The 19753-nt window shown below is 42.3% G+C and overlaps 1 protein-coding gene across 1 annotated transcript in view; it reads left to right on the forward strand.

Annotated features, from left to right (window-relative positions):
• The first annotated feature begins 7194 nt into the window (after nucleotides 1-7194).
• SORBS3 (sorbin and SH3 domain containing 3) overlaps nucleotides 7195-19753 on the forward strand; it is a 157541-nt gene continuing 144982 nt past the window's right edge. Inside the window, exon 1 of the mRNA XM_033947608.1 lies at nucleotides 7195-7243. The gene's annotated coding sequence lies outside the window, so the exon portion shown is untranslated. The remainder of the gene's footprint in view (nucleotides 7244-19753) is intronic.

The raw sequence follows: 19753 nt of genomic DNA on the forward strand, positions 1-19753 counted from the left end.
TAATTTTGAGGAAGAACCATGTCCTTGGTTAGAGTGTTTGGCTTATTGGCTCCTGAAGATGGAGGTTTTACACATGAGCTGCATTAACACAAATGGTTCTTTAGAAATAGTGGGTAATAAGAGCTAGCCCTGTAGAGCAATGTTTCCCAATTCAGTCCTGGTGTACTCCCCTTGCCAGTCAGGTTTTCAGAATATCTATAATGAATATGCATAAGATTTCCATATAGTGTCTCTTTATTAATTGTGAATATCTTGAAATCCTGCCTGGCAAGGGGAGTACTCCAGGACCAACTTGGGAAACACTGGTCTAGATAAACTTTGGTTTAATACATGATTCCAAGGCCAGAAAGGGCCTCTGTGATGGTAATCTTTTAAGGAGCTATCTAAGCACTGAGCCAATACAGGTATTTTAGTCATTTATACACATAAATATCCTCTTGTACTACACAAGTACTTGTGTGTTTCATGGTGTCTGCTTTCACTGTATGAGGGCAGTGTGGGTGGGGTCTGCACTTATATGTATAATTATAAAATTCCTTAATTTATTTGCGTATTTGCATAAAGTACATGCTAACATTACATCAGCCATGGAGCTGGTGTAAATACCAGTGCCTACATGTACACGTGTTCTTTTACATCAGTGCTAGTATTTTGTAAAAATCAAGTAGGCACATTTTGCGCTTTATACTCATTTTATAAAGTTTATAAAATTACCCTCTTAGTATGGAGTAGTGGTTCTCTTACTGGTCTTCAGGATATATCTCGCTAATCAGGTTTTCAGTTGGCAAATCTCATGTCTATTCATTATGGATAGCCTGAAAGCCTGTCTAACTTGGTATGTCCTGAGGACTGGGCTGAAAACCCCTGCTGTGGAGAAACTAGTGATCAGACATTAAGGCAGTGTTTCTCAACATTATCCTGGAGGCAAACTTTGTCGGTCAGGTTTACCAGATTCCCACAGTGAATATGCATCAGATATATTTAGCCCCATCATATGCAAATCTCTAATGCATATTCATTGTAGTAATCCTGAACACTTGATGGGCAATGTCTGCCTCCAGAAGGAGATTGATTATTATTAATTTCTGTGACAGCATTCTGTTATGGTATGATAGCCAAGATCTAGAGCTGTGTTTCTCAACCTAATCTTTGGGGAAACATCCAGCAATGAAGTTTTCACAGGATGCAATGAATATGCATGAAGTAAATTTGTGTGCATTGGAGACTATATGCAAATTTCTTACACACATTAATTGTGATTATGTCCTGAAGCTTGGATTGAGAACACCTGTGCTGGAAGGAGCTATACTTTTAGGGCTTTTGAAGAGGACTCGCTGCACTAAATGTGTTTGAGTGGGGGTAGATAGGATGTCCTGAGTTTTCATAAATGGAAAACAAAATAGCACCATAACCTAGCAGAGTCCAGTTCTGTTTTTGTTTATTAGGAAGATGGGTTGCATCAAATCAGCTGACTTCTTGCTGGTCTCCATCCACAGGGTCTATGTGCTGGGACATGAGCAGGAAGAGTCCTTTGCTGTCCATCTTGCATAAATTGAATGCTGATTTAGTTCCTCATTCTCCTTTTTCTTCCTCTACTTTTTCTTCCTTTTACTTCAAAGCTCTACTTTGTTTTTGTTGCTGTAGACATAAACAAGAGTGATAAAAAAATAATGCCATATGTGACACTGGGTATTTATGCTCTTACCATGTTATGCAAACTGGACAGGACAAAAGATGGGCTGCAAGACTGCCCTTTGCATGTAATAGCAAAGTGCATGTGAAAAGGAGGGGTCTGCACTAGGTTCTAGGTTTATTGATAATGAAATGGTTGTAACTTTGCATCACTGCTCTGATGAACTGTGTGTGGCCTTTTAGGGTAATATAGACATAGTATATATCCAGACATGCCAAGGGCAGATTAGCCTATGCAAGGCCAGCTGGGAAGGATGCAGAGTCTTAACCACAAGTTAGCCATGAACCACCTTTTCAGCAGAGCTCTGCCCTCCACTCTGCTTTATTTTATTTTTTAATTATGTTAAAAATAAAATGGTGAAAACTGTTATTTATTGGCAGAAGTTCTTAAATAAAATTTCTCTTTCTTGTGAACAATAAATGATTTTGTTAGAAGTGTCTTAATGTAAAATCATGTCATCTTCAGGGAAAAAAAATGCAAAAACTGCTTGGTTGAGTTTCACTGAGTGAATAATATGTGTTGGGTGTTGCTCTGTTTGAAGAACATTCATTTTACGGACAGCAAAATTAGAACCAGAAATTAGAACAAGAACAGACAGCAGAATTAGACCCCCCCCCCTCTTACTATAGGTACTATACAGGCACCTTAGTAGAAGTTTACCACATTCACATGGTGTCTGGAAAAATCAGGACTCTAAATAATTGGAAAGTATTTTTAAACTAAGTAAACATATAGTATGACCTTTGAAAATACATTAGTTCAACCTTTTATTAAGAAATTCCCTTAACAAATGCTTTGAGCTGTATGGCTTATTTTGTCAAAAATTTAATTGTATCTTTATCTTCCTCACTAACTGCCATTCTGCCAAAATGGATCTTAGTGGTTATGTCCTGCCAGCTCATTTTTAAAACAAGGATCATTGTTTTTCCAACATTTGTAGTAACACCTGTCAGTAATAGTAATAATTTTTTAATAATAGTACATTTGTTTTAGGGTTATATGGGAAAATGTGTGTGTGGGGGTGTCATGTTTTTTTTGGACACTATGGGGCTCATAAAACTTAAACATGTCTAAAAACCCAGATGGGCTTGAATGAATTTCTGTCATTGATGGCCTTCCATTATCAGCTGTTCTGTGCTTATTCAAGTTCGACACTGTCCTGCTGGGTTGTATAAAGGAAAAGAAAAAACTCCAAAACAAAAAAAATACTCCTGTCTGGCTTGGACTGCCCTACTTCCCCACCTAATATGGGGCAAAGCTATTCTTATCCCCCTCATTTCCCCAACTGTCGGTAGGTACATCATTTCTTTACACAGAAGATGCCAGCTCTCAGTGGTGCCTCCATAAATGCAACAGAGTAGGGCAAGGTGCTTAGGAGAGGGTCTGCACAGACACACAAACCACACTGTGGGGTGTTTGGGAAAATAAAGCTCTAGTCAGGCACTAGATTAAAGGCAGAGTTTTTCTATAACAGAATCTTACCTACAGCAAACTCATCAATAAAACAGATCAGCCCTTCTATTCATTCCGCTCCTCTATCCTCCTGGGACCTCTCTCTCTCTGATTCCAGCTCTGCTTTTTAAGTTCTTCAGAGACACTTCCTGGTTTCCTCCTTTTCTCCCTTCTCTGCGGAAATCTTTCTCAGTGCTGCTCTGCTTTTGAAAGAAATTGGCTAGAAGGGGGAGTGCTGGGTTAACCTGGGAGTTAATCTGAATCTGTGAAGAAGTGTCATACAGGGGAAATAGCAGTGTTTCATACCCTGTCACACTCCCCCTCCATATGTGAGCAGTGCCAGCTAGTCATACTGGGGTACCACAGAATAAGTACAGTGCAAGTGTAGGGATGCCTAAGGTTTGACCAGCTTGAAGAGTAAAGGCCTCTAGCAGATCTACTAAATTGTAACATTATCTACTTATGCCATCCATTACTGAATCCTTCATTCCTGCTTTATATGCTTAGATACACTATATATGTTGGGGGAAGAAGGTGGTATCTTTACCAGTGAGAATATAGCAGTAGGAGGTCTCATCTAAAGAGAGAAAATTGAATAGGATAAATAACAAGCACTAAGGTGGTTTTCTGTCTGGTTGGCTAAGGGTGTCAAAATCACATTAAGGGGCCAAAATCCAAAACACAGGCTAAGTCGCTGGCCAGACCCCCTCCCCCATAATAGAACTAATTTTAACACCATTTTTTCCATTCATTTTTCATATATACACACACAATATAATCTTATTAACACATAATGGTTAACCACAAAATTAAACTACACAAAGCACACTGTATGCTTCTCAACATACATTCATTCCTACCAGAACACAGATAGAAATTAAAATTACTAATATGTAAAAAAGAAACCCTAAGATTCAAGACTGCACGGAGTACAAAGAGCCAACATAGTTTGATGTTTACACGTGGTGCCCAAAAGTTTCTTTTATTTTGGGATCAAGTCTCAGCCACATTCCAGAAATCTAAAACTTTTTGCACTGTACTAAAATATCTCCAAATGCTCATCTGTACACTATGCACAACCTAATCTAATCTACTATTTCTGAGTTGTGTTATACCTAAACAGATTCAAGGCAACTTACAATATAAGGAATTACAGAATGCTTATGTTACATTATAGCTGTTTTTTGAAGAGGGGAGAATTATGACTGAAGTAATAGGGAAGGGAAAATAGAGGTTCTATGACTACTGGAATAACACTTAAGATGAGTATGGGATTTAGTTATCGACAGTATGTATGCTTTCTAAGAAGAGAGTTTTTAATTTTTTGAGGTTATATCATATATACTTGAATATAAACCAATCTGAATATAAACAGAGGTATCCTTTTTTTCTATAGGCTCTGCCGGTCTCGATCCCACCCCCCTCTGAAGTTACTGTCTGATTTTGAGGGGCGGGATCGAGACCGGCAGAGCCTATAGTCATTTGGCAAGAGGGAAGGCCCTGGGGTGTCTGGCTTCATCATTGCCAGTCAAGGAAAAGCGCAAAACATACTACACTAAACTAATTGGCACAAACACCTCCGACACAAAAACACTCTTCAACTTAGTAAAAAAACTTACGGACACAAACCCATTCCTTGCCACCACCAACAGCTTCCCAACTAGCAGACCATTTCAAACACAAGATCATTACAATCAGAACTACCTTCAACAACTCAACTACCAAACTCGAGATAATAACAACCCCCACAACGGAAGAAGCCATATCTGCAGACAGAACATGGACCACCTTCCCAACTCTACAATGGCCTGATTTGAACCGACTATACAAAAAATACAGCCACACCTCATGCGACTTGAACTACTGCCCATCGTATCTGCTTACAAATGCCTCCCCTAAATTCAAAACCAGCCTCATGCAATGGATACAAAGCACTCTCTTAGAAGGCCAATTCCCACAAGATCTTGGAGAGATTATAATCACACCCCTACTGAAAGACCAAAAAGGTCCTATAGACGCTCCTACCAACTATAGACCTATCGCTTCGATCCCACTATATGTCAAACTGATTGAAGGACTTGTGGCTCAATACCTCACCAACTACCTAGTTGACCATAATATACTTCATTCCTCTCAATCAGGATTTAGATCTTACCACAGCACGGAAACACTACTAGCAACACTACTAGACATAGCCCGACAATACCTCAGTAAAGGACACAGGATCCTAATTATCCAACTAGATTTTTCCGCTGCCTTCGATCTAGTTGATCATACCATACTACTCCAGATACTTGATGCAATAGGGAGCTCAGGGGTGGTTTACAACTGGTTCCAAGGATTCCTTAAAACAAGAACGTACAGAGTTAAGACAAACGACACGAAATCTAACCCATGGTCAAATCCATGCGGAGTCCAGCAGGGGTCTCTACTATTGCCCATTCTATTCAATCTCTTCATCTCCTCCCTCGGTACCACTTTAGACAACCTAAATGTAACATCATTCAGCTACGCAGACGACATAACTATTCTCCTCCCCTTCGAAACCCAAGACCATACCTCAACAGGACACCTGGAAATAATACCGGATGAAGTAGAAAAATGGATGACAAACCACAAACTGAAACTAAACTCAGACAAAACCAAATTCCTAATGCTTGAAACGGACAAAAACCCATCCATAACAGACCTAGAAATTAAAGCAACCAAATACCCAATCCAGACCTCACTCAAAATCCTGGGAGTGCTGATAGACAGATGCTGCACTATGCAGACTCAAATCAACAAAACTACCCAAAAAGCATTCTTCACAATGCGCAACTTAAGAAAAATAAGGAAATTCTTTGACAAAGAACACTATAGGATCATTGTACAATCCCTGGTACTAGGTCTTGTGGACTTCTGCAATATCCTATATCTACCATGCCCCACAAACATGATAAAAAAAACTACAGACCGTTCAGAACACAGCTCTCAGACTAATCTACTCCCTCGGAAAATTTGACCACATCACCAATGTCTACCTAGACTCACATTGGCTACCTATTCGAGCCAGAATTCAATTCAAACAACAGTACTGCTCAAGGATCTCTTTCAAGGGGTCAATCTTTTACCTACCGTTGCTGATATCCCTCTAAGCATGAATCTCCTACAAGTTCTACATCTTCTAAACCAATGGTCTCAAACTGAAACACTTTGCAGGGCCACATTTTGGATTTGTAGGTACTTGGAGGGCTGCAGAAGAAATAGTTAATGTCTTATTAAAGAAATGACAATTTTGCATGAGGTAAAACTCTTTATAGTTTATAAATCTTTCATTTTGGCTAAGTCTTAATAATAATATTGGAATTTATAGCTAAAGAGACATATGATCAAGAAACTTATTTTACTTTTGTGATTATGATAAACATACCGAGGGCCTCAAAATAGTACCTGGTGGGCCGCATGTGGCCCCCCAGGCCATGAGTTTGAGATCACTGTGCTAAAACGATCTTCAAGGCATTGAATGGCTACTGCACAGTGTATGAATTATTCCATTTTAAGCTGCATTAGCACTTAACACAGCTTAGTAAAAAATAAAGCCTTTAGATTATTTGATTTGTCTTGTGTGAAAAACTTCCCTCACTACTAATCAGTTGTTAGGTTAATCCACTGGTTTGTCAGCAGGTGCAGCTCTAAGGACTCTAGTCTACGTCTCCTCTCAGGAGTACGTCACGCAGCCTGACTATGCAAAGGTATAGGCCAGACATATAAAATGCACCCGTGAATGACAGCAGCCATTGTGTAAGTTACTAGGAATTGTTGTGGAATAAAACTACAGTCAGGGGTTGAATGTGTATGTTTGTCCCTCTTGAGATGACTAATTGGCTCTGAACAGACTTGGAAGGGCTAAATAGATAGCCAGTCCTAGAAATGCTTTCATATTCTTCTTTTTGTGTAGCAGCCAGCTAAGGGTGTTGTTAAGCAGTAAACATTACTGACCTTTGTTAAGTGCATGTTAAATATTTATCTTGGATTTAAGGACAGAGTTCAGTTTGAGAGTAGGGGAGAGTGAGTAAGTGTACTGGAGCAGCTCAGCAGCGAGCAGGAGTCCGTCAGGTGAGTTTGCTGGATACAGATCTTAAATACTGGGATTGTTTTTGGTGTTGGGATTTGGATTTTTAGAGCCTAGTTTAGATCCAGGGTGTCAAGTAGGCTTAGTGACTTCCAGGCTCTCAGTGTACCTTCCGGTATCTAAAGATAGTGAGGTTTAACATCCGTTTTCAAGTATGAATCCGAACGGATAGTTAATCCATGTGAAATGTCCATCTTCTGTTCAACACAGAAGGACATGTGAGATCAGAAAACATCGTCAGATAACCCTCTGTATACTACAAGGACAGGATCAGAACAGGAAAGAGGGAGGACTGGCTCTCTTGGAGACTAAAATCCCTCTTTATACTTCAGCAGAAGGCTAGAGCAGGCAGGAGGGGGCTGAGAGTTTTGGAAACTGAAGCCCCTCTGTTCACCCCCAGCACAGGGACAGTGCATTGCATTGTGCTGAAAACTGAAACCCTTCTGTATACCCTCATCATACATATAGTGTAGGCAGGATGGGGAATAGATTGACAGTGCTGAAGACTGAAACCCCTTTGTATCTCAGAGAGACAGAGCATAAAAGCCTGGCACAGGGGAGGGAGAGTGGACAGTGGGGAGGTATTAATAGTGCAGGAGCCCGAAACCCTTCTGTATACCCCCAGGATTGGAGCAGAACTGGAGAGAAAGGAAGAACTGACCCTGCTCCTGACGACTGAGGCCCTAACCTAAGGCTACCATATAACTCCAGAAAAAGGAGGGCGGATTTAGACATCCGGGTTTTACTTCCATTGAGAGCAATGGAAGTAAACTCCAGATATCTCAATCTGTCCTCGTTACTTCCATTGCTTTGAATCAGTGGTGTAGTAAGGGGGGGGGGGGGAGATAATCTGACCTGGATGCCGTCTTGTTGAAGGCACAGGCACATGTCCTCCTCTCTGCCCCCCCTACCCCCTCTACCGTGCGTGCTTGCTGTTTCCCTTCCCCATACCTCTGTAATGCTCCTGGCGTGAGCAACAACCCCCAAGCTGCTGTCATGTTCAGGTATTGCTAGCTCTTCCTGTGACATCACTTCCTGGACCCGGGCCTAGGAAGTGATGCCAGAGGAAGACCCAATGCTGGTGCAACAGCAGCTTGGTGGTTGTTGCTCGCGCCAGGAATGTTACAGAGGTACGAGGGAAGGGAAGCAGTGCATGCGTAGCAGGAAGGGGCGGAGAAGAGGGCGGGGGAAGGGCACCTCTCACCCTGGCTACCCCACTGCTTTGAATTGAAGTAAAGCCCGGAGGTCTCAATCCATCCTTTTTCTGGAGCCATATGGTAACTCTGTATAGGAGAGTGTGGCATACTGAGGTTGTGGGTTCAAGCCCTGTGTTGCTCTTTGTGACCCTGGGCAAGTCACTTAATTCTCCACTGCCCCAGGTACATTAGATAGACGGTGAGCCTGCTGGAACAGATAGGGAAAATGCTTGAGTACCTGATTTGTAATCCATTCTGAGCTCCTTGGGGAGCCCAAGCTAATAAATCAAATAAATAAAGTAATTGGCTAAATCGGTGATAACAATCAAGAGCTGGCCTTAACAAACACTGATTGGTACTAAGGGCTAGATTCACAAAGCAAACCGATCGTGTACCAATCGGTTTGCAACCCCTTTGCGACCAGCTTTCTCTCCTGTACTATTCACTAACCTCTCCTGCAATCCGCTTTGAATCTGTGCATGCAAATGAGGTGAAATGCATGCAAAGTAGGCGGGGATGCGATTCACAACACAAATTTCACAATCCGACTGGGCTGGCCAATCAACTGAAGAAGAGACTGCTGGGGACCAGTCGAAAAAGTCTTTCCGACTCTGGAAGCCCTGCTCGCCGCCCTAGATTTATTTTTTATTTTTTTAATTGAACCCGTGGTTTTAACCTGCTTAAAGCCTGCGGGTTAAAACCACGGGCTCAATTAAAAAAATAAAAATAAATCTAGGCCGGGCCCGGCTTTCTCCGCCAGTACACTAGTTTCATATTCCCCTTCTCTCTGCCCTAGAAAATAAAAAACTCGACCAGCCCAGAGGTCCAGCACATGCGCAGACCATCTACAGATGGTCTGCACATGTGCTGGGATCGTTATAGAGCGATCTGGGCAGGCAGATGGGGGCGTTCCTCCGATTGCCCCCATCTGCATATTGGCGTTTAGAGAATTCATAAGACTAGCCCTAAGTACTGGTTACGTGCAAATCTGTTCTATAACCTGTGCGCCTAATTCATCTCGTATACAGCCGCAAAGGGGACAGGGTCAAGGGAGGGTCATGGGCATTCCCAGGACTTAGGTGCAGAGTTTTAAAATATATTCCATTTCTGCACCTAACTGATAGCAGTTAGGTGTGAGCATGTATGCCAGACTGTGGCAGGCATAAATGCTTGCATCTAAAGTTATGAATGTTAGCGGAGCAATCTGGGAAAATTAGGAATTTTAAAGAAATTTGGAGTCATTTGTTAAACACCTTAATGATTAGTATTCACCTACCAGATTTGATCTTAGTTCCACGTGCATCCAGGATTGGGGGGGGGGGGGGATGAGTAAATTGTTTCAGTAATTTGCAAGTATGTAAGTGCTGTTTATTGAATTTTTGAATCTATATGTGTTGTACTTTTTATATGCTTAACAAAATCAATAAAAATAAAAAATCAAGTTATAGAGTCCAACATTCACCCTCAAGTCCTTAGGGTCATCCCGCAAATAAATTCTATCGGGACCACAGCGACACCACATCCTGCTCAAAACACTCTCATAGAGGTGCATTTTATGTGTCTTCTCGTCATCGGTCCTGTGGATTTATATAATATTAAATTTAAGATATAAATGCTTCTTAACAATCTACCATTTTATTTTCAGCATTTTAATAAATAAATTACTTAACTTAAGACTTTTTTACGGTCCAGCACCCTGGGAAAGTAGTATCCAACATGTTTCGCTGTAAGCTTTCTCAAGGATTCTTCTCCGAGCCATCTTGGTCATTCAACTTCACTATTTTACTTCAAAAGTCAAGAGCTTGCTGAATAAGGAACGTGCATCTGAGGTTAGGCATGAACGTGACTTAAGCTAAGTGTTGTAGAAAGACAGTTCTGTGCAGATGTGCCTTTATGGAATTCTTGCTTCGCTTGCATCATCCTGGCACATAACTTGAATGCTATTTATTGAATCTGCCCCTAAATGAATTCCTAGCTATGACTGTCAAGAACTGGGACACATGCAGAGGATCGGTGAGGTGACAAGGTGGATTCTTAACATGCATGCTGATAAATAAAATAACAACCTGGCACTGAGTTTATTTCATTATTTTTTAATCCCGTTCTCTCCAACAAGTTCAGAACCGGTTACAGGTTAACATACATAATATACAGTCAAAACATTAAAATTTGGCTTACTAACAATACGATGTGTTCATCCTAACTCGACATATACAGAGGATCTAGTTGCAATATACATTTCTTTTATTTTTATTACTCATATGGCAAAAGGCAAGAGATTAGGTGAAGAGGAAAGTTTTAATTGTTTTTCTACAAATTTAGGAGTCCAGTGAAATGCCAGAGTGCAGTGTAACTGCTCTTCCCATAGGCTGCAGGAAGGACATAAGGGTGTGGAGTGTTACGGACACTGATATGGAAATAGGAAACATGATGAAAATGTTCCATAAGCTGCTCCCAGCTGGTGGACATTCTAGCTTCTCTGCTCTCTCCAGCAGAGTTGGGTGGGTGATAGGGATTTGTATACTGCCTACTCTCAAAGCGCTTTCCATCTAGGTACTTCAAGCATGTTCCCTATCTGTCCCAGCAGGCTTATAATCTATCTAATGCACCTGGGGCAGGGGAGGATTAAGTAACTTGCTGAGGGTCACAAGGAGCAGCCCGGGGCGTGAACCCACATCCTCAGGATGCTGAAGCTGTAGCTCTAACCACTATGCCATAATCTCCTCAGTAGGGAGAGGTAACTTACTCAGGATTCAAAACTGGAAATCTGTCACACTGTGTCACGCTGCATTCTACATGTCAACAGTGGTCCTTAGTATTTCAAGTTGACTACAGCAGTAAAAAAAAAAAAAAAAAGACAAGCATACAAAGAATTCCTCACAATCAAACAATGCACACTTCTCACACTTTTAGGCCTAAATTCTCTATTACTGCGTTTAACTTAGGCGTGCTTTGGACGTCCGCTGCAAGTGAATAATTACGGAGTTAAGGGTCTTAATTGATGTTAATTGGGTAATTAACGACACATAGACGTCCCTAGGTAGTACATAACGAACTAACGTCTATTGAACGCATAGTCCCGTCTGCAGCTCTGGACGTGGGCGTTCCGTGGGCGTTCCGTTGGGCGTACCAAGTGGGGACGCTAGATAGGCGCTACTTGGGCGAACGCGTGCGTCTAAATCTCGTGAATTATGTAGACGTAAGAAACCCTGGTCTAGCTTGGATTTCAATGCCGTTTCAACTATCGTAATTGCGGCTCTTTGTTAGACGCGAGGCAGACGTCCGCTGTGTTTTTCATCAATAATTCCAATAGTGAATTTCAATAGGTATATTTCATCTTTTCTCTGTCCGAATAAATATAATGACACCATAACAATGGAACACATTATATTGCATGGATAACAAACCACATTTCATCCCAAACCATAATATAATTTTCACATGGCTTTTACAACCCCCTTTTTTGTCTCAACAAACAGCACTGCAATCGGCTCTCTTTTGAAAGCAAAGAAAAACCAGCACACATTATCAGCACTTAAAAAGAGAATAAACAGATACACACCTTAACAATCCAGCTTCCCTCATTGCAAAATGGAGGTGTTCAGTTGCACAAAACTGACCTCATTGTGACCTCATCAATCTGCATCTTCCAGTAATATGCCACAATTAAAAGACGTGGTGGGTGTTGAACCCACAACTTCTGGATGTTAGCAGCACAGGCTGGGCTCCTAACCGATAGAGCTACAGCTGCTTGACTGAACTGTCCGTGCTTCATTAGGTATCATATCAGGATGAACTCAAATAAGTTTAAGCAAAGGAATGCCTAAAGATTTGGAACGTTTTCAAGTAGAAAACAAATATGAAATATGTATTAAAGAATTGCAGCACAAATAACGCCTAAACGGAACCGATTATTTACAGTCCTATATGCATTAGTACAGTGCTTAGAATGAAGATTAGCGTGTGAGAAAAACGGAGCTCCACCTCACATGCATTCAAGCACACTTGGGAATATGGGTTTGGGGCTCAGTGAAAGCAGCCTACTATGACATTATAGCTAAACTCCTTTTCCCTTAGCACTTCACTAAGATATGATATGACAAGGGAACCAGAGGAATTGGAGCTGTGGGTCAGTGAGGAAAGGCACTCTCTACCAATTGTCCGGCCTTTGAGGGTTCAAATCCCAGCCTGTATTTTACTTGTGGCGTATCTGCCTTCCAGGTGCACTTTGATGATGCTTTCCACTTCTTATAGGAGTTGAATATAACATTTCTCCATTTAAACATGGCATACGTTGTTAGTTTTGATCGTGGTAAAGTATACATTTCTGAAATGGTGAAGAAATGGCAGAAAGCGGTATAAGCAAATCCAAACTGCTATAAGCACAAGAAAGCATTTGTAGCTCAACACGCTAATGCTCCTTTTCTGAGCTTTGCCATCTAAAACTCCCCAGTTCGACTCCCACCTTTGCTAATTTTAATAAGGTCCTAGTTTTTTGCTATTAGCTCTTATAACATTTCCCTTTGCAGGCAAACCTATTTTCAACTTACCATGGCTCGGACATCCTAAGCAGTGATGAGAGACACCTTTCCTCTGACAGCAAGATGACATTTGTGGATCGCCTGGTTAATGTGCTCTCATCACTGCTTAGGATGTCCGAGCCATGGTAAGTTGAAAATAGGTTTGCCTGCAAAGGGAAATGTTATAAGAGCTAATAGCAAAAAACTAGGACCTTATTAAAATTAGCAAAGGTGGGAGTCGAACTGGGGAGTTTTAGATGGCAAAGCTCAGAAAAGGAGCATTAGCGTGTTGAGCTACAAATGCTTTCTTGTGCTTATAGCAGTTTGGATTTGCTTATACCGCTTTCTGCCATTTCTTCACCATTTCAGAAATGTATACTTTACCACGATCAAAACTAACAACGTATGCCATGTTTAAATGGAGAAATGTTATATTCAACTCCTATAAGAAGTGGAAAGCATCATCAAAGTGCACCTGGAAGGCAGATACGCCACAAGTAAAATACAGGCTGGGATTTGAACCCTCAAAGGCCGGACAATTGGTAGAGAGTGCCTTTCCTCACTGACCCACAGCTCCAATTCCTCTGGTTCCCTTGTCATATCATATCTTAGTGAAGTGCTAAGGGAAAAGGAGTTTAGCTATAATGTCATAGTAGGCTGCTTTCACTGAGCCCCAAACCCATATTCCCAAGTGTGCTTGAATGCATGTGAGGTGGAGCTCCGTTTTTCTCACACGCTAATCTTCATTCTAAGCACTGTACTAATGCATATAGGACTGTAAATAATCGGTTCCGTTTAGGCGTTATTTGTGCTGCAATTCTTTAATACATATTTCATATTTGTTTTCTATGAGTTAAATCAAACTTCAGAGGGCTTGGACAGGTGTTGAAGAATGATCCAGTTAGGGGGGGATGTTTTTGGTGGGGGGAGGGTGTTCAGCATGAGAGAGAACAGGTTGCATTAACTATTAGACAATGGGCTGCACATAATAAAAGCTGAAGCAAAATATTGATATGTAAAGGCAAGGCTAAAGAGTTACCAGGTGTCCTGGCTGAGAAATGAATATAACCTATTTGCTAACCTTACTCAAGACTTGAACCCCCTGATGTATGGACGATGAAAAAAGCAATGCCTTAAGGCATAGAGCTATAGAGGTAACTTTGTTTAGAACATAGAGCTTAGAGATGTGAAGGAAATGACTACAACGTCACTACAGCTGTATATTGCAAAACCACATCCAATGCACATCCAATTAGATTTGAATCCTAACGGTTTCTATGACGTCCGCCGCTAATTAGGCGTGCTTAGTATATAGAAAGCTTTGGCACAGCCATTTTCCCTATGTAAGACCCCCTCATGTGAGTTGGTGTTTGTGGTGTTCCGTTTCCTCAATGATGAAACTTTGTGCTATGAAACTTGCCTGTTCTCCTTTATACTCCCTTCTGCCTTTGACACTCCTCCCCACCCCCATTATCTGTATTTCTTTCGTTTATGGATTTTTCTGGGTGTTGGTGTGAGGGATTGTTGAGGACTTAAATTTTGTGTTAAGTGTGGAGGGGAATCAATTGTTAGGGAAAAGAAGGGGCCAGGCCAGGTTACACACAGATGCCTACACCCACCACTCTCCCTGCTTTCAAAATGTCATGGTCTGCCCCACTTCCATTTTCCATATCTGCAACTCTCCATGCAAGAAATTCGATTTCCGTTTTGGAGCCATGTTGTAAGGTGAAGATATCTTTTCAGGCTACTTGTAGAACACGTTCAAACACACCCCCATAGAATAGCCAATGAGGTGTGATAGGCGTGGTTAGGAAGCGGGCCAAGGAACCGCACCCGAACGGTGCCCAATAGGCATTGAGAAACCTTTCCCGTCCTACTGACGTCAGACGTTAATTAGGCGTGCATGGGTATAAGAAGGTCCAGGTGAGCAGTGTTTCTTTTCTATTCTGTTCTATTCCTTATGCAGATGTTTGAGACTTTACTCTGTCTTAGTCTTTTACTTTTTTTTTTCCTATCTCTGCCTCCCATTTCTCTCTATTCCACAGAGCCATTAACAAGCTACATGTCATTCTAATATGTTGTTTTATCTTTTCTAGAAGTAGCTCAGATAGTAAGTCCAGGTGAGAATGATATTTTGTAAGCTACTTAGGTGTCCTTATGATAGAACTAAAGAAACCAACCAGCAAAAACTGACTTCTCTTTATGGGCTTTCATTGTGTGCTATTGTTTATAATAGTTATTTTATTTCTGATATCTCTTACTCTTCATTCCACAGGGCTGACAAAAATGACTGAGAAGACTGATAAAGACCATGCTGGTAGAAATTTTGCTGGTAGAAATATGGATATATAAGTAAAATGGATGTGTTCATACATCTGAGAGGGTTTACTCATAGAGCTAAAGTTAATTCTTTGTAGAATCAAATTACAGGCAAGTTAAAATCAGGTGAGGAATGGTTCTGTGTACTAACTCATTGATAAGAACAGGTTGGGTGTGTTGGGGGGGGGGAACACTGCCATTCAGTGGACATCCAATCAGTGTACATGGTTCAGGTGGAAAACTCCTAATGAGTGGCTAATGGCTGCCATTTTTAATAAGGAGTCTAAAGGTATGTTAGCACTTCTGTTACTTCTAGGTGTGTGTTCTGCCACAACTTCAGTGTTTCATTTTGGAGACATAGATCTTTGTTAACAGTTTCTCTATTCTTCATTTCAGGTTAACTCTGCTCATCAGCTCAGCACACCAGCTTGCACCTAGCCAAACAGTTGTAGGTGAGAATGATACTCTACTATTCTTCACTTGAGTCACTCTTCTGATGAGTGAAATAAATGTTTCACACTTCTATTGTTCTCTTCACACAGGTATCCTTGATGACTTTCAGGAACAATAGTAAATTGATAATGTTGGCCTCATAGAACACCATGGCACGCATTCCTGCTGTTATATGCACACAAACAGCAGCTCAACATAAATGAGGTTAACACATTGCTTCAGGGAAGGGAGGATAGATATGGACCTTGGGGGTTGAACCCACTGTTTGTGAACCTTGTGTAAACCAGCTTCTCCTCTTTTCTGTTTTCAGGTGTCTTAAACAGGCAACTGCAGTATTGTCAGATGGAGTTTTGTATTACTGAGAGCAGTGCAGCTGTGAGCATCTTTGTGGTTTCCACACCTGCTTAACCAAAATAGTGCAGCTCAAGAACCAGGAGGATAGATTGAGGTATGTGGCCTTTACTTCCATCACCTTCCGTGAAAGGAAGAAAAACCCACATGTCTCATTTGGATTCTCCTGGTGTGGAGCCAACTCTTAGTAGCAGTAACCCTATTCCTTAACAACAAATCTACCACAGTGACTTATATTTTCTTCCTTATGTAGCCATTTACTTTGGAACAGGGACTGCCTTATTTTGCACATCATAGCTGAGATGTCGTTATCTACCTATAGTTGCATATACCCTTGCATTCACTTACTTTTTTCCTAGATTCTGCAATGATTTGACATCAGAGTGGCTAGCAGGTAATAGAATGAATGACAGACCCCAATAAAGATTGTCAAACTTTCTATATGTCACCTTCTTGTATATTGAAAAGGGCCCATTCAGCAGTCCCTCCTGAACCCCTATCTACCTTGGACTCTGTCCACTAAACTGCTGATGCTACATGGTTAAAACCACACAGGAAAGTTTAAACTATAACCATCTTTTTTATTAAAATATAAACTTTTTAAAACTTTTAAAAACTTAAAACTTTTTTTTAAATAACTATTTACATACACATAACACAGGGAAAGAGGGTAGGTGCCCCCCAAGAGCAGCTTGAGCTACCTCAGGCGAGGGGGGCGGAAGGAGGTGCAGTCAATGAGAGGGTGTATGGCTGCTGGCACCATGCCCTCTTTCGGCTACCAGCCGCAAGAGGGCATGTTCCATCCTCTCCACACACCCTCTCATTACCTGCACCTCCTCCAAGATGGCAGAGTAGGCCGCCATCTCCCTGGCTGCCCCCTCCTGAGGCTGGTCGGGCTGCTCCTGGGGGGGGAACAGCAAGGAAAGGGGGTGGGATGGGAACAGGAAGGGCAGGAGAGTGAGGGGAAGGGCTGTGGGTGGGGGAAGGGGAAGGTCCAACAGGGGATGGTGGTGGTGGTCCAGGAGGTAGTGGTGGGGCAGGCGGTGGGGGTCCAGGGGGCAGTGGTGGGGCAGGCAGTCCAGGGGGCAGTGGTGGGGGCAGTGGTGGAGGTCCAGGTGGCAGTGGTGGAGGTCCAGGGGGCAGTGGTGGTGTGGGCGGTCCTGAGGGCTGCCAGGCCTCCTCCTCCTCCTCTTCCTCCTCCTCCATCTCCTCTTCCTCTGCTGAGGACCAGGGTGGGGCTCCCTCCATCACCTGCGGGGCCTCCTGAGGGGGTGCCTGCGGTGCTGCTTGACAAGAGAGAAATAGGATACAGTCAGATATGTCGACAACACTTTTGAACATGACATTATTTACTACGTTATTTTCTTCAAATGCAGGATGCAAAGCACCTACTCCACTGTAAACATCAAAATGTAGCGTAAGTAAGTGAGGCAAGTAGAACACCATAAAGCCATTGTGACATGATATCACAATAGCAGCTTTACTGCAGATTTTATGATTAAGAATGGTTGACAGCTACTCAAGCATTTTCATCTATTTATTCTGGTAGGCTGATCACAAAGAAACACACGCTGGACTCATTACTCACCGGCTTGTGCACGCAATTCCTCCCTCACCCCCTCAAGGAAGGCCCGCTCCTGGCGCCTCAGCAGTCGCCCCCTTTTCCTGAGATCCTCAACCTGGATAATAGAGAGAAAGAAAGAACAGAGAGGGAGGGATATGATGAGTGCCATCTAGCACTATGGCATAACATGTTTACTTAAGTATTGACCTCTATAAGCACAAAAAATGGAGTACACTGCCCTCCAAGAGCCCCTATCCGCTTTGGTGTCTGCCTCCACCCCCTTCTGCCACATGTTTTACATGAATTTATTCACGTACACCAGCATTTCCCCTTTCTGTGCTGGAGGCATCGCTATCTCTCTACTGTACCTGGGACAGTGGGGGGGGGGGGGGAGGGGGGGGTGTGAGGTGACATGGACAGCATCACAAGGAGGAGGTGGGATTGAACTCACACCCCCAGGGTGCTGAGGCTGTAGCCTATCAGCACTGCCCCACATTACAGCATGTCCTGGTGAGCTTACAATCATGCAGCAGGGGCAATAAAATAGTTTGGTCAGAAGGAGCAGCGTGGCTTGAAACCCCTGACGTCAGGGTACTGACGCTGTCACTTTAAACGTCATGCCACTATCTCCCTAGACCAGCATATTGATACAGGAGTGTTTAAGGTATTTGAAATGACATAGCAGCACTTTGGCAAAGTTGATGTCAAGATGTTTCGATTACAAATGTGAAGCTTGTGACCCAAAAATTAGTTGTGTGCATGTTGTGAATGGAATAGATGCCTTCTAGGAGCTGAATTTGTCATTTGAAATCCTACTACTGCTCCTTTGGGATGTGCTTTAATTTCAGTATTCAATGTAAAAGATTTATTATGCACAATTGTAGTTTTTAAAAGGAATCAAAATTTACCCACAAAAACATGAACAATTTGATTGAGACAGGTTTCCATCATTACATTTTACATGATTATTTGTGAGGGCCTGACTTGGAATACTTACTTCCCTGGGACAGGAGGCTCTACGATTATAGCGCCGGGTCAGGCGGCTCCAGGAGTCCCTGAACTGCAGGTATGACCTGCGATGGCCTGCCACTCTGAAATAATGGTGCTCATGCACTAAAAAGAGCCTGGCCAGTAGCCTGGAGTCTTCAGTGGTGAAGTTTGGCTGTCTCCTGGCAGCCATTTTAGGAGAAATAACTGCGTATGAAGAACGGGCGATTCTATGACGTCACAACGCATAAAAACGCGATGACGTGTTTGTGCCGCTTGGGCGTGCTTGCAGCAGCCGCTCCGCGTTACATCAACACTATAGATTATATCCTAAACCACGCCGATATAGCTGTTACACAAAAAAGTACAGCAGAACGCTTAGAAGCTTACCATGTAAACCTAATGAAACTTCACCTCCCCCAAACACAATGACAATTTGTAAATTAAATAAATGAAGATTGGGAAGTGAGGTGCACATATTTTAGCTTAGCTATGCATGGGTGGGTGGAAAAACAAAATCATATTCTGTCTTTGGTAACCTTAGTCAGGACTTGAACCCCTGACCTTTGGGGAAGATACAAGCAGTGCTTTTAAGCACTGAGCTATGTTGGGGACTTGGGAATGGGAGTCTCCAGAAATGGCTTTAGGTACAAGCTTTGACAAGGGGTAATCATTGCAAGTATCTACAGGTATATTTGATCTAAGAACACCCAAGGAACGTCCAAAACTATTTCAAAATTCTAACGGCTTCTATAATGTCAGATGCTACTTTATGGTTAGGGTTAGGGCTACAGTTAAGTAGCTCGGTAGCTCAGTTAGTAAACAAGCTGTACCAGTTATCCATAGGTTATGAGTTCAACTCGCAGCTTGTCTTTTACTTGATTATAACATGAGGGGTTTATGCTGCAGGAGTGTGTTGTTGGGGTGTTGCAGGGGTGTCTAGGATGACACAGAATAGTCACTTGCATTTTCTACAATGCATTTGAATTTCTTAAGATGAAACCTTAGTGAGGCGGGGAGCAAGGTCACCGCAGCCTCACACCTCAGATGAAAAGGTTAATTTATGAGCGATCTGGGACAGTCTTCAGCGACTCGGAGCCCTCC

Source organism: Geotrypetes seraphini, chromosome 6 (assembly GCF_902459505.1).
Source record: "Geotrypetes seraphini chromosome 6, aGeoSer1.1, whole genome shotgun sequence".
Classification (NCBI taxonomy): domain Eukaryota; kingdom Metazoa; phylum Chordata; class Amphibia; order Gymnophiona; family Dermophiidae; genus Geotrypetes; species Geotrypetes seraphini.